Raw genomic sequence first — 13424 nt, 5'->3', positions numbered from 1 at the left:
AGAGAAATATCTCTCTGCCTATATATACACCTAACCTGCCCCTCGCCCCATTGTCATTTAAATAGCCGGCGCCTGGCGTGCAAAGGGCACATGCAAATCCCAGCGCCCTGCTCAGCCGCGCACCAGCATCGCTGCGGGCACCCCGCGGCCCTCGGGGGGAAATAACACCATCTGTGCCTGCCGGCGCTCGCCGAGCGCTGCCTGGAGACCCCGCCGCTCCTCGCTGCGCTCTGTGCCCCGACCTGCCCCTCTCTCCGGTGTACAAAGAAGGGAACTGATGCCAGGCTGTCTGAATTGGTATGAAAAGGGGCCCCAGCAAGACAAGGCTAAACCGGAGCCCAACAGGCCATGTAGCTTTGTTTCCATCAGTGCTGGAAGAATGTAGAAAAAGCATCCTACCGTGGGGAAAGTGGGGATGTGCCTTGGATTCAGCCTTAGAAGGGTTTATCACACCCCTAAACTGCAGCAGACCCATCTTTACCTGTTCAAAAATCGCAGCTGCCTAAGTTACATGATCGTTTCTAAGTAATAAGATTTAATTTACATAAATAGACTCTTACGTGTGTGTTTGGTTGGGAGCTTTATTACATTTTGGTTTCTGACCCTTTAAAACCCTGCCTCAAGCTGCCCTCTGCAACTTTGGGGGCCAAGGGGAGCCTCAGAATTTGAAAGTGGAAAGCCAAGACCTTAATTTCACTCTAGCAGTTACCTCCAAAGTCCTGTGACTCCTCACCACTCCTTCGTACATTGCAGACACTGTCAGCTGCAAAAACACTGTCCATGGGACCACTGTGGAGCCCAGACCTCTGTATAGGTCCTAGTTAAAACACAGAAGTTCATAATATGTAAGGCTGGAAGGGATCTCTGTAGACCATCTGGTGCAATCTCCCAACTCAGACAGGGTGGGGAGCACACTGGACAGAATTGTGTCCAGATGGTTCTTGAATATTTCCATGGAAGGAGATTCCACATCCTCTCCGGGCAATCTGTCCAGTGCTCAGTTAACCTGTACAATAAAGATGTTCTTTCTCATGTTCAGGTGGAGCTTTCTGTGTTCCAGTTTCTGCCTGTCACCCCTTGTCCTGTTGCTGGGTACTACCGACAGGAGTTTGGCTCCATCCTCTTGGCATCCTCCCTTCTGATATTTGAATATACTGATAAGGTTCTCTCTGTCTTCTCTTCTTGAGGCTGAACAGGTGCAGCTCCCTCAGCCATTTTTTACAAGGCAGGTGCTCCCAGTCCCTTAATCATCTAATCAACTTTCCACTGGACCTGCTCCAGGAGGTTCACGTCTCTCTTGTCCTGAGGAGCCCAGAACTGGACACAGCACTGCAGATGCAGTCTCGCTAGGGCTGAGCAGAGGGATAGGATTGCTCCCCTCGACCTGCTGGCATTGCTCTTCCAAAAGCACCCCAGGATACTCCTGGACATGGCCATAGGCGCACACTGCTGGCACCATCAGCGAAACACGGCGAAGGTGCCCCTGGAACCGGACCCCTCTCTCTGCCGAGGGGTCAGGGAGCACAGAGCGGGCGAGGCAGGCCACGGTACGGCACATGCGGCATCAGGCAAGGGCTGCCCCGCTGTCCCATGGCGGGCTGTTCCTGGTCACCGGGCTGTCCCTGGTCACTCGGGCTGTTCCCGCCGGACTGTCCTCGTGTCCCTCCCGGGACGCCCCTCACACCCCGCGCGCGCCTGCCGGGACAAGACGGGCGGGGCGCGCGGCGCCTCACGCGGGGCGGCAGCGCCACCTGGCGGTTCCCCGTGAGGCGGCGGCCGCGGGCAGGGGACGCACGGCGGAGGCCGCAAAGGAGCGGGGGGGAAACAGGGACCGGCTGGACACAAGTATCTAAGGCTGAGGAAAATCTGAGGGTCTCAAAAATACGACACAGGCACAGGTTTCCCAGAGAAGCTCTAGATGCCCCATCTCTGGAAGTGCTCAAAACCAGGCTGGATGGGACTCTGAGCAACCTGGCCTACTGGAAGGCGTTCCTGCCCATGGCAGGGGTTTGGAACAAGATGGTCTTTAAGGTTTTTTCCAACCCAAACTGCTCTATGACTCTGTGATTCTGTTACAGGCCTCTTCCCACCATCAGCTTCAGCAGCAGTTTGCAGCCATACCTAAGGAGGGAGGCGAGGTCTCCAAGTTTTGCTGAACTTCCACTGTTATCATCATACAGTTTGTGATTTTCAGAGCCTTCTGTGGTTCTTCATGACAGGTTTCATGCTATTACCCAAACATTTCCACTTCAATTTTCAAACATAGATGCATTAGTAGAGAAGCTTTTCTCTCTTCTGTTGACTGCAGATAAAAGCTGGAGCAGAGGCACCCTGAAGCTGCCATGCTGGAGAAATATCCTGAGCAATATGCTTCTCAGATCCCTAGAACTAGATGATCTTTAAGGTCCCTTCCAACCCCAAACATTCTGTGATTCTGTGGTTCTAGGTCACGGTCACCTCCTTTGCCTGTGCTGGAGGAGATGGAAAGATCAGTCCCTGTCTCCTGCCATGACAAGCACGCCATTGTACATGTGATACAGGGGGCTATGTTCCACCACCAAGGAGACTCAAGAGCCACCAGCTCAATCTGAAGACCTGGTCATCCTGCAGTAAGTGCTCTCAGTGTTCTGACAGCTCCTAGCTAAAGCAAAGTCACTTATGAGCTTCAGAGTTTGGCTCTTTGTTGTAGATGTGCTTGCCACAGCTCTTAACATAGACCTCAGCATGTGGATGCTGGGTCTGCAAGGAGGGACAGACTTCATCATCTTACAAAAAGGCTGGTCTTCCAGAGACTTTAATAATTAAAACTTATTAATGTGTTTATAGTTGATAGTTTGTGAGAAACTGTTGATGTCTGGCTGTATACTTCTGCACAGCCTAGCCTCCCCATCACAAATCAGCCACTAACAGAAAAGAGCAGAATCCCATTCCATTAATTGCATCATATAATTTAAGAAGCTCTATCTAGCTAAATCTTGAAGGACCTTCAGGAGTTGGGCTCTGATCCAGGAAAACAGTGACCCACATACTTAACTTCTAGCGCAAGGGCAGACCTAAGGGGATGCAAAATGAAGCCCAGGCCTAAGTGTTTTTGCTGGGTTCAGGGCCATACAGACAAACACTTCAGAGAAGGTCAACATCTCACAGCCTGTCAGTGTCAGTGGGGAGATAGATGGAGTGCTGCTTCCTAATTTTACTTATGCTAATAAATTCCCCACCTGTGTACAGTAATTTACAGGCCAAAAAAAAAAAAGCCAAGCTACTGACACTAGATAGCTATAAGAGAGCAGCTGGTCATAGTGTTTGGTTCACTAGAGTTTAATAAGTGAAATCTCTCAGGGCTGCATAACTCTGGGCACGTTTGGCCACTCCTGCAACCTCTTCCTGAGTATCAGGCTCCCCAGGTTTCCTTCAAAATGTTTCCAGTAAATGTGTGTGTGTGTCTGTGTGTCTGTGCGTGTGTGTGTGTGCATGCCTGATCCTCAAGCAGTGGTCTCCCACCTCTCATCTGAGACATGGTTTAGGTATAGGAAGGGAATTTTGGATAAAAATTAAAATACTGCAGTTCAAAACATCAAAAGACATATTTTCAGTCCTAACCATTGTGTCAAATTAAAACACAATTTTGAAGTACTTTATGTTGCAGGATCTGTGGTTTCTGCCACTGGAGAGTTTTAGCTGGGTTTTTTTTTCAATTAGCACTTCAATTAATGTCATGGAAAGCCTGCCTGACATGATTGCTGAGAAGTCTCCTTTTCAGCATGTGCAGTTATTTGGGTTGACACTGTCAGGAAAAATTATGCTGTTCAGCCACATAGTTCTGTATATAATCACAACACAAAAGTTAGTCAAAAGGACTAACTTGAGTCTCAAATACTCAGGCTTTTAATCAGATTTGAAAAAATTTTAAATTCATCAATGACTCAGGCCCTGTTCTGATTCATTTAACTGCCTAAATAAATGCCTCTCTCCTCTGTGGGTCTGATCTGGACAAATAGCAATCAGAACAAACTCTAGGAGCAGGAAAAAAATCAGGGTTTCACATCTTCACAAAACTAGCCTTAAGTTTCTAATTGGCTGTTTAAACCCCAAAAATCTGCTACTTGCAAATGAAATAATGATCCTGAAAAGACTACAGCTTGAAATTGGTCTTTAAAAGGTCATTGTGTTCATAAATCTTCAGGCTTTAAATCTGGCAAAATAGTAATATGAGTAGTCCAGAAAACATCACTTTATGGTGAGGTGGGTATTTTTATCTTTGTCAAAACATCCCAGAGAGCATAATGAAAGCTCTGTAATCCTCCTGAAAATCTTTCCCTCTGTACTGGATTGAAATGGAGAGGGAGAGGGAAAGAGAGAGGGAAAGAGAGAGGAGAGGAGAGGAGAGGAGAGGAGAGGAGAGGAGAGGAGAGGAGAGGAGAGGAGAGGAGAGGAGAGGAGAGGAGAGGAGAGGAGAGGAGAGGAGAGGAGAGGAGAGGAGAGGAGAGGAGAGGAGAGGAGAGGAGAGGAGAGGAGAGGAGAGGAGAGGAGAGGAGAGGAGAGGAGAGGAGAGGAGAGGAGAGGAGAGGAGAGGAGAGGAGAGGAGAGGAGAGGAGAGGAGAGGAGAGGAGAGGAGAGGAGAGGAGAGGAGAGGAGAGGAGGGGAGAGGAGGGGAGGGGAGGGGAGGGGAGGGGAGGGGAGGGGAGGGGAGGGGAGGGGAGGGGAGGGGAGGGGAGGGGAGGGGAGGGGAGGGGAGGGGAGGGGAGGGGAGGGGAGGGGAGGGGAGGGGAGGGGAGGGGAGGGGAGGGGAGGGGAGGGGAGGGGAGGGGAGGGGGAAAGAGAAGAGAAGAGAAGAGAAGAGAAGAGAAGAGAAGAGAAGAGAAGAGAAGAGAAGAGAAGGAGAGAAGAGAAGAGAAAGAGAAGAGAAGAGAAGAGAAGAGAAGAAGAGAAGAGAAGAGAAGAGAAGAGAAGAGAAGAGAAGAGAAGAGAAGAGAAGAGAAGAGATAGGGAAGAAAAGAGAAGAGAAGACATAGGGAAAAAATAGAAAATAAAAAAACCCAACAAGAAAAATACATCGACCAATGAAGAACGGGTATCAGTTATAATTACTAAAATAAAGCTATCTTGGTTTCCTGCTACGAGCCAGTAAGGACTGAGCACAAACTGCTGTGCTAGATCATTTTAGATCCTCTTTTTACATGTGACATTTGCCTGACTGCACTAACTACTCCATCTCAAATTACTGCATCCCTGCCCTGTATATCCACACCTGCTAATCCAGGGAGCTTTGTAGGAGCTTAGTTGCAGCCATCAGCGTGCAGGCGCCACACACAGCTGTGACGTGCAGCTCCTGAGAGGCGGAAGAGCAGAGCTGGCAGTGCTGGTTCCTCACCCCACGCACGTGCTCTGAGACACAAGAGGATGAGGAACACCATCAGCGTACAGCCTGACTTCTAAAACCTGTCACATCCTCCAAGCTGGCTTTTGTCTCCTGCCCATCAAAATACACCTCAGTCAGGGATCTTCAGCATTCACTAGGACCACGGGACCCAGCAAGGGACCTGTTGAGAGCAATGTCATGGCTTGCTGACAAGGAATATCTGAATGTTGGTCACAGGCTGGCACCTGATCTTCTCTTTGGTACAACTCCATTTGGAGTGTACCATGTGGTATAGCTGGCAGCTCTAAGAATCAGTCTGAAGCCATCTTTGATGAACTCAGAGAAGAAGGGATCAAGCTGGAGCCATGCCTTAATTTTTTGTGATCCTCCTTACCCAGATTACCTACTGAAATGCACCTGAAGAAGAAAACTCTTCACCTGCCTGCCTTCACAGCCTGTCTCCCACAGGGATACAGTGGTTCCCACTTTCCCTAGAGCACTAGAGAAAGCCACACACCTACCTCCTAGAGTTTACACTAGAAACCAGGCACTGTATCTCCTGTGCACCCTCCTTCCTCATGCCCTTCACCATTCAGACTATTCTGCCATGCCCCTCAGCGAGCCACCCCCAGGTCCTATCTGCCAGGGGGTGGGAGGCCCCTTGGCAGGTGGGGATGGAAATAGGAGCACAGCTTGTGGAATGATTCCGGAGGAGAGCTGACCTCTGCAAGCTGACATGCCGTACTGGGGCAAGTGTTATAAATATGAGTGAACCCAGCAGCCCTTTATGGAAACGATGACCCAGGCTGCAGCTCAGGGGTACTGCCAGGTGGTACTTAACTAGAAACCTCAGGTTAGAAAGAAAAGTCAAACCATGCTCTGGTATAACACCCTGCTAGCCCCAGGCTTGGAGAGACACGGCGACTGCTTTTTCCTCCAGGAAAGCATTGACTGCATGTTTTTGGAGGTGCTGGGCTTTTTTTCTTTCTTTCTCAGGACCAAGCTGGTGCAGGAGGCTGGTGCTGAGGTATCTTCCTTCTAGCAGGGCTCCTCTGAGCATCCAGCCTACCCAGGTGGAGCCTCTGCTTCCCAGCCCCTGCTTCCCAGTCACCCACAGCAGACACAGCCAATGGGCCAGTGCTCTGTCCCAGGATGAAGAGACTCTTCATCAAGGCAAGCCAATGTTTCTTCAAGAGTGGGTGGCCATTTCTAAGGAGGGGGCAAAAAGATTCAGATGAAGCTGCAAAATGTTTCCATTGCCCAAATGTTTCTGCTTCCTACGTGAATTGTGGGTAGTGGCTGACTTTCAGTATGGCAGAGGCATTTTTTCAATAAGGCAGAGATTTTTTACAAGGGCATGTAGTGACAGGACAAGGGAGAGTGGCTTTAAACTGAAGGAGAGTAGGTTTAAATTACCTATTAGGAAGAAATCCTTTACTCTGAGGTGGTGAGGCACTGGCACAGGTTGCCCAGAGAAGCTGTGGATGCCCCATCCCTGGAAGTGCTCAAAGCCAGGCTGGATGGGACTCTGAGCAACCTGGCCTACTGGAAGGCGTTCCTGCCCATGGCAGGGGTTTGGAACAAGATGGTCTTTAAGGTTTTTTCCAACCCAAACTGCTCTATGACTCTGTGATTCTGTTACAGGCCTCTTCCCACCATCAGCTTCAGCAGCAGTTTGCAGCCATACCTAAGGAGGGAGGCGAGGTCTCCAAGTTTTGCTGAACTTCCACTGTTATCATCATACAGTTTGTGATTTTCAGAGCCTTCTGTGGTTCTTCATGACAGGTTTCATGCTATTACCCAAACATTTCCACTTCAATTTTCAAACATAGATGCATTAGTCGAGAAGCTTTTCTCTCTTCTGTGACTGAAGGTAAAAGCTGGAGCAGAAGCATCCTGAAATTGCCAGAGAAAGAAGTCACAAGCAAGACACTTTCCAGATCTCCATATTTCTAGGCTAACTTAATGATCCAGGGGAAGGGGTTACTTGAGTCATTACTTCTGAATTCTTGGGAACACTGTGTACCTGTACCCAGCTACATACCCGTATCTATGGTGGGTTTCCTGACAGTAGGATTTATTCACATGGAAGAATTTGAAAAATTTGCAAAATTTGCCTGGCACCAAAAATAAAAGCATGCCCAAAGGATGCATAATGGACTGCCTTGAAGACATCTGGACTGCCTGGAAACTAATTCGCTCCAGAAATGCAAGTGCCTGATGAATTAACTTTTTAGAGAGACTCGGGGCCATCCCAGACAGTATAAAACCCAGTTAGAGGAGAAGAAGGTAAAAATGGAGCAGAAATTCAAGAGCAGCAAATCCTCTCTGTCTCCTTACAAAATTAAGGAGCACGCTAAGCTTGTCTGGCTCATCATTCAAAAGGAATGAGGTTCCTGGTGGCACAGTGAGCTCACCCCAGTGCTTCCCAGCCTGTCAGCTATGCCCCAACAGGCGTCACTGTACAGGCAGGGGAGGAGGAAGGTTCTGAGGGGCAGCACAAGAGGCTGGGAGCAGAGGAGAGCTGAGCAGCCACTCCACTGAAACAGGTGTAAATCTTCTGGGAACAACTCCCTCAGCAGCAGCAGGCACCACGCCACTAAATTAAACAGCCCTCCAATCATCAAGATGTTATTAAATATGCTGATGCCTTCATGGCTAGGAGAAACCTGAGGTGCAGGTGTCACCCCACACCTGTCCACCCCAAATGGGTGTGCTCCATGTGGGATCCATCTTTTAGAGTCTGGCCTGGCAGAGCTGGGTGGAAGCAGTGCCAGTGGTTAATGCATGCATGCATGGGTGCGTGCAGACAGACACATGGACACATGCTAGGACATACTGATCATGGCCAAGGCTGGGCAGGAGTCCAGTGATCCTATCTCCTCCAAGTAAAAGGCAGGGGAAATGGAATGGAAATGGAATGGAAATGGCCAGGCTGTATGTACTCTAAGATTTTTCATATGGGAACACACTGTGTCAGATCATGTGTTTTATTTATTTAATTTATTAGCAATTATTAAATTATTATGATATTATGTGTAATTACTGAGGTCTCTGGGTCAGAGCTCAGTCTGCACCACTCACACCCCAGTTTTTGGGGCACCATCTTTGGGCCAAACTTTCACACTGGCTTATGGCTTGGCTGTGGATCGCTGGACTTTCACGGAGATCTCAGTACCTCTCACAGGAACATGCCTGGCCTGGTTTCTGAGCCAGCTCTCCTGAAAACATGGTCAGCAGCAGTTGCATCTCTTTCTCCAGCTCTCCATGATGCCAAAACCTTCAGGACCCCAGACCTGACCCAGGCTCCCTGCCTGCCTAAAGCACTAATCCCTGTGAGTCCGATGTCTAAGCACCTTGCAGCATTGTATCATCCCTGGACCCTGCTGGCACAGTTCACGTGGAAAGGTTTTTACAAAGCCTCGTGGGAAGCCTGTGACTGTGGAAAACTTGAACATCCATCTCCTATCCACAGCCCTTTCCTGTCCCTCATGAAGTACCCACCCACACCTTTCCCCTCGAGAGGAGATTATGCCACTCTCTCAGGGGCAACTGCTTTAACTCATCAGTTGTGACATCTCAGAAGAAGAAAGTGGCATTAAACAGGGCAGGGTGGCAGTGAAATGGTGTGGTGGTTTTTCTGAAGTAGGGTGCATTAGAGGTATCTGGGAAAAAAAAAAAAACAGACCGCTCATGAGTAAGCTTAAAATTGCTGAGCAGGGATCTGCACTGACACCAGCATATTTTAGGAGTTTAAACATCAAAGAAAAGTTGAAGGTCCCAGCACCAAATGTGTGCCAGACCCCTTCTTGCTCCCAGGTCCTGCAGAAGAGAAGCTGGGCAGGAGCCCACTGCAGGCAGCACTGTGGCCAGGGCTCTGTGTGGGCTGTTTTGTGCAACATGACTGGAATAGTTCTGAGTTCTGGGGCTGGAGGGCCCCAAGTCATTATGATTACCAGCAAAGCAAAGATTTTACTAACCAGCCTACAGCTGTCACATGCACAAAATTCTCCCATCCTGGTGCTACATGCAGGAAGCCCTTCAGGGAGCCCCTCTACCCTTTCCAGGGTGAGTTGTATGAGGACAAATACAACCCTACTGCCACAGGCTGGCAGAGCTCCAAGCCCAGCTTTGACGGGTAGGCAGGTCACTGCCTCTGTGTCCTGTTGCAAACTATCTGCCACCTTTTCCAGTCCACCTGATGAGTTCCCCAACCACCACAACAGGTTGCCCTCAGATGTCCCTTGTCAGACCTCTACATGAAGCAGCAGCCTTGTCTCCTTCCAGAATTTCTCTTAACGCTTTTCATTTTCAATTAATTTCTTTCTCTTTCCCTCCCATTTCCATACATGCCAATGGGCACATTTCCATTTGGCCACAGTGATGTCTTAGTTAAATCCTTTCTTGCTGTGTAGAGATTATTAGCTCATTAAGAGGTAACTATCCTTCTGGGACAGTCCCAATTTTGACCTTCTAAATTACTTTTTGACAAGTACAAGTCACAGGTGCCAGATGAGGTCCCAAAGGCAGAGAAGTGCAATGATCCCTCCAAAGTGGCACAGAGCAACTTTGCTCTGGGGGACACAATGCCTAAAATACAAATATTTTTTTGAAATGCCTATTTGTCTGAGAATGAGTTAGGACACCTGATTGTCTTCTTGACCTTCCCTTTACAACTTCTATATAATTTCATAGAAGTGCTTTTGTTTGTCCTATATTTGTTTTTCCTCATCAAAAGCAGTGTTCATGAGTCAGAAAGGGTTGATAGCATCTTCTTATCACACAGCAGGTCTCAAGACACCTCAGTAAAAGTACTGTCAGGTACTACAAAGATCTCTGGCCATTTGTAACAGGTGAAAAAGGGAGGGAATGCCAACGATGCAGCTCCTCTGCCTTGTACTTGCCTGCCATGACTGTCATGACTGCATTGGAGTACAGGCAATGTAAAGCATCATGAAGGACTTAACACCTTTCCGGGCTGAAGAGAAGAGAGAGAGACCTACATTTTTTACACTGCAAAGCTTTTTTCAGGCTGACAGTGTTTCATTTGGTCTATTTAGGAAGGTTCAGTGTGTCTCTGAGGCTCCCGCCCTGGTCACAGCAGTACCCTGCAACCTATTACCTGCTGTGACCTTGCTTAGCTAGCTAGTGGCAAAAGGCATATTTTCTGAATATTCCTATCTTGCAAAACATACAAGGTCTTAGAAGCTTGAAAAGAGATTAGCTAAAGCAGAACCCTAAATCCTGAAGCCCTGGAAAAAAGGCTCACTGAAGCATTTGGATCAGCAGTGGCTGGGGACTTCTTCTACTATGTGAGATAAAAAGGACAGTGAAGGTGAGAACAGCAGCATGGAGTGCGACTGCAGTGGCCAGGAGGGAGGAATAGCAAGTGTGTATCCCTAATTTAGAATACAAGTAGGAAAAAAAAAATAATAAGAAGGAGATTTTTATTTGTCCTACATCCCCACCCTGCATTTCTGCAAGCCTGAATAGAAGGTATGAGATTGTACTGTTTTGAGCACTGTTACTGACTAGCTATCCTCACAAAATTGGAAGAAATAAAGTAAAATCCTACTTCAATGAATGCCAGGGTTGGTTTTGCAAACTAAATCCCTGGAGCTAGGATGTTGCTTAATGGATGGACCCAGAAAGTCAATAGTAGTGAATAAACCAACAGCAAATGTTTCCTCTTAATTATCTCTTTCTTTGCCTCAAATTTTGGGCCAGTTCTGAAGGTTGTTTGAACAACTTGGGCACCTGTCAGAGTGGACAGGCAGTGAGCCCTACCAGCTCATTCTTCAGAAAGCTTTCAGGGAAACATCTCTGGGATAGTTACCTGGGGGAAAGCATTGTACTGGTTTCTTGAAGCAGGGCTAAGAGAAGCAGCAACAGAATGGATGAAGGAGTCAGTGGTTAAGTAATCAGAGCTGGGAGGTTGAACCTTGCAGTCAGCTTATATCAGAGACTAACAGATGCCAGCTTTGCCAGGAAATGAGTTATCTGAACTGAAAGGCAAGTGTCCCAGGATTTAGTTCAGACCATATAATTCCCTTGTGTGACACTGCCCACAGAAACACAGGTGTTGAAACCACAGGCAGTTAAGTGGGATCAGAAAGACACTAGACCATGCAGGAAGAGAGCACGAAGTATTTGCAGTGAACAGAGGAGTGCAAATCTGAAGTTTCACAGAGAAGCCTGTGAAACTTCTTTGCTCCTCTCATCCTTCCCTCCTGAGGGGAACTGCTATTGCTCCTACCCTATGAAAGAGGATCTGACATGCAGAGAAAACTTATGCCAGTCTCCTGTAGAAATGGGCCTTCAACAAAACTCAGATTCCCCAGATGCATGGGGTCTGCACACTATACTTTACTTGACAGTGAGCCTGGCCCAAAATTCCAAATTTAAAACATTATCTGAAAGTGGATGGACACGCTTTGAAATTCCAAGGAGTTTTGCTTCTGGGGTTGAGATGAGCACATTTCAGTGTGCTGCTGTTAGCACCAAGAGAGATGATGAAGAGAAAGGCACAACACTTATGGCCTTTCTCAGGTTGTGGGAGCATCTGCTTCAGTCCGAGCTCTGCTATTCCCAGGGGAAAAAACCAAAGCAGCTCTGCTCAGATTCAAGTGTTTAACTGCTGTTCTGAATATCCCAAAACACATTAATCCAGGATTTCAGACCTGTATTGGCAGGGCTGCAAGGAGAACATCTGCTTTGACTAAAGTTTATTGGAATTAAGAATTTCAGGTGATTGAGGCAGTTGTTTTGACTTTGAGGAATTCACCATTACTTCTGCCTTGGTGAACAAGGTGTCTTGAATTTCATATAGATGCAGCTAGAGCTAGAAGACCACAGAAAATGTCCACTAGATTTAGCCCAAGCAGCCCCACTGAGGTTCTGAGTGGAGACACAAAGAGATGTACTCTCTGGTGACCATGACACCCAGGGTTGGTCTGCTGGGAGAATTCCCTTTGATGCAGAGGTGAAACCTAAAATTCACAAATATTTGCTACTCATGCCACAAGCAGATAAACAAGATTCATGTGGGGCTAACAAAGCAACAATTTTTGTGAATAAGAAGCATTTCTTTCCTTTTTTGGTAGGAAAAAAAAAAAAAGAGGAGAAAATGAAAATTTGATTATGTCTATTTTTAGGCAGATTAAAAAGTTATTCAGACTAGAGAAAAAGCACATCAAAAATAGCTTGAGCAATATCAAAGTGGAGCAATTGCTGGAGATCTACAAGAATAAAGGAAGTCAGGATCCTCATAAGGCAATTTTGAAGTAGCTGCGAACGTTTCATTTTCACACCCTGTCTAATGTGCTCCTGCTTTAAAACACATTGTGATATCAGTGAAGCCTGCTCCTGCACCCCAGATCCATGGGAGTCCTTCAAAGGCAAGCAACTAGCCTAATGTATGCCTAATCATCCCACAAACTTGGTTTTGTGTTTTACATCCTAAACATTCAGCATAAATGTAACCAGCCATTGCCACCCACTGTAACACAAGACTTGTGACTGCCACTAAAAGCAATCAGACTTTTTCAGACTTACCTCTCCCTCTAAAAATTACTGCCCCTGAAGGCTGCCTCTAAGAAGTGTAGTTTGGAGGCTTGTCTTGCTTTGGCTTTCACCCATATTCCTCAGGCTTTGTCATTAGGACTTTAATTTGCCAGAAAATGTTTAACTTCTGAAAAGGCTTTGGAAATAAGACAGATTTGGAAACTATTACCCAGAGGGTTTCAGTCAATATGTTGTGGCCTGTTCAGGTGGGAAGTGAAAGCTGTCATAGAAGTGAAAGTGTGCTCCTAAGTCACCCAGGAGATGTGTTTAATCTGGCCAGGAAAGTGTTCTAGTCACCATCCCTCTGCGTATTTAAAAGATGTAGATGTGATGCTTAGGGACATGGTTTAGTGGTGGACTTGGCAATGTTTGATTAATGGCTGGACTCAATGGTCTTCAGAGTCTTTTATAACCTAAATGATTCTATGATTCTGTAATTGCTAAGTAATGCTTACCTTTTGCTCTCAATGTTGAAATAATCCCAGACATACAATTAAATGGA

General features: G+C 47.2%; 1 long non-coding RNA gene across 1 annotated transcript; it reads left to right on the top strand.

Annotated features, from left to right (window-relative positions):
- The first annotated feature begins 1775 nt into the window (after positions 1–1775).
- Positions 1776–2830, top strand: LOC128803086 (uncharacterized). The gene is made up of 2 exons (XR_008435634.1): positions 1776–2609; positions 2690–2830. It is a non-coding gene; the product is annotated as an uncharacterized LOC128803086 (long non-coding RNA).
- The last annotated feature ends 10594 nt before the right edge of the window (positions 2831–13424 follow it).

This window comes from Vidua macroura, chromosome 2, assembly GCF_024509145.1.
Source record: "Vidua macroura isolate BioBank_ID:100142 chromosome 2, ASM2450914v1, whole genome shotgun sequence".
Lineage (NCBI taxonomy): Eukaryota > Metazoa > Chordata > Aves > Passeriformes > Viduidae > Vidua > Vidua macroura.
This window is presented reverse-complemented; position numbering and strand designations above follow the sequence as displayed.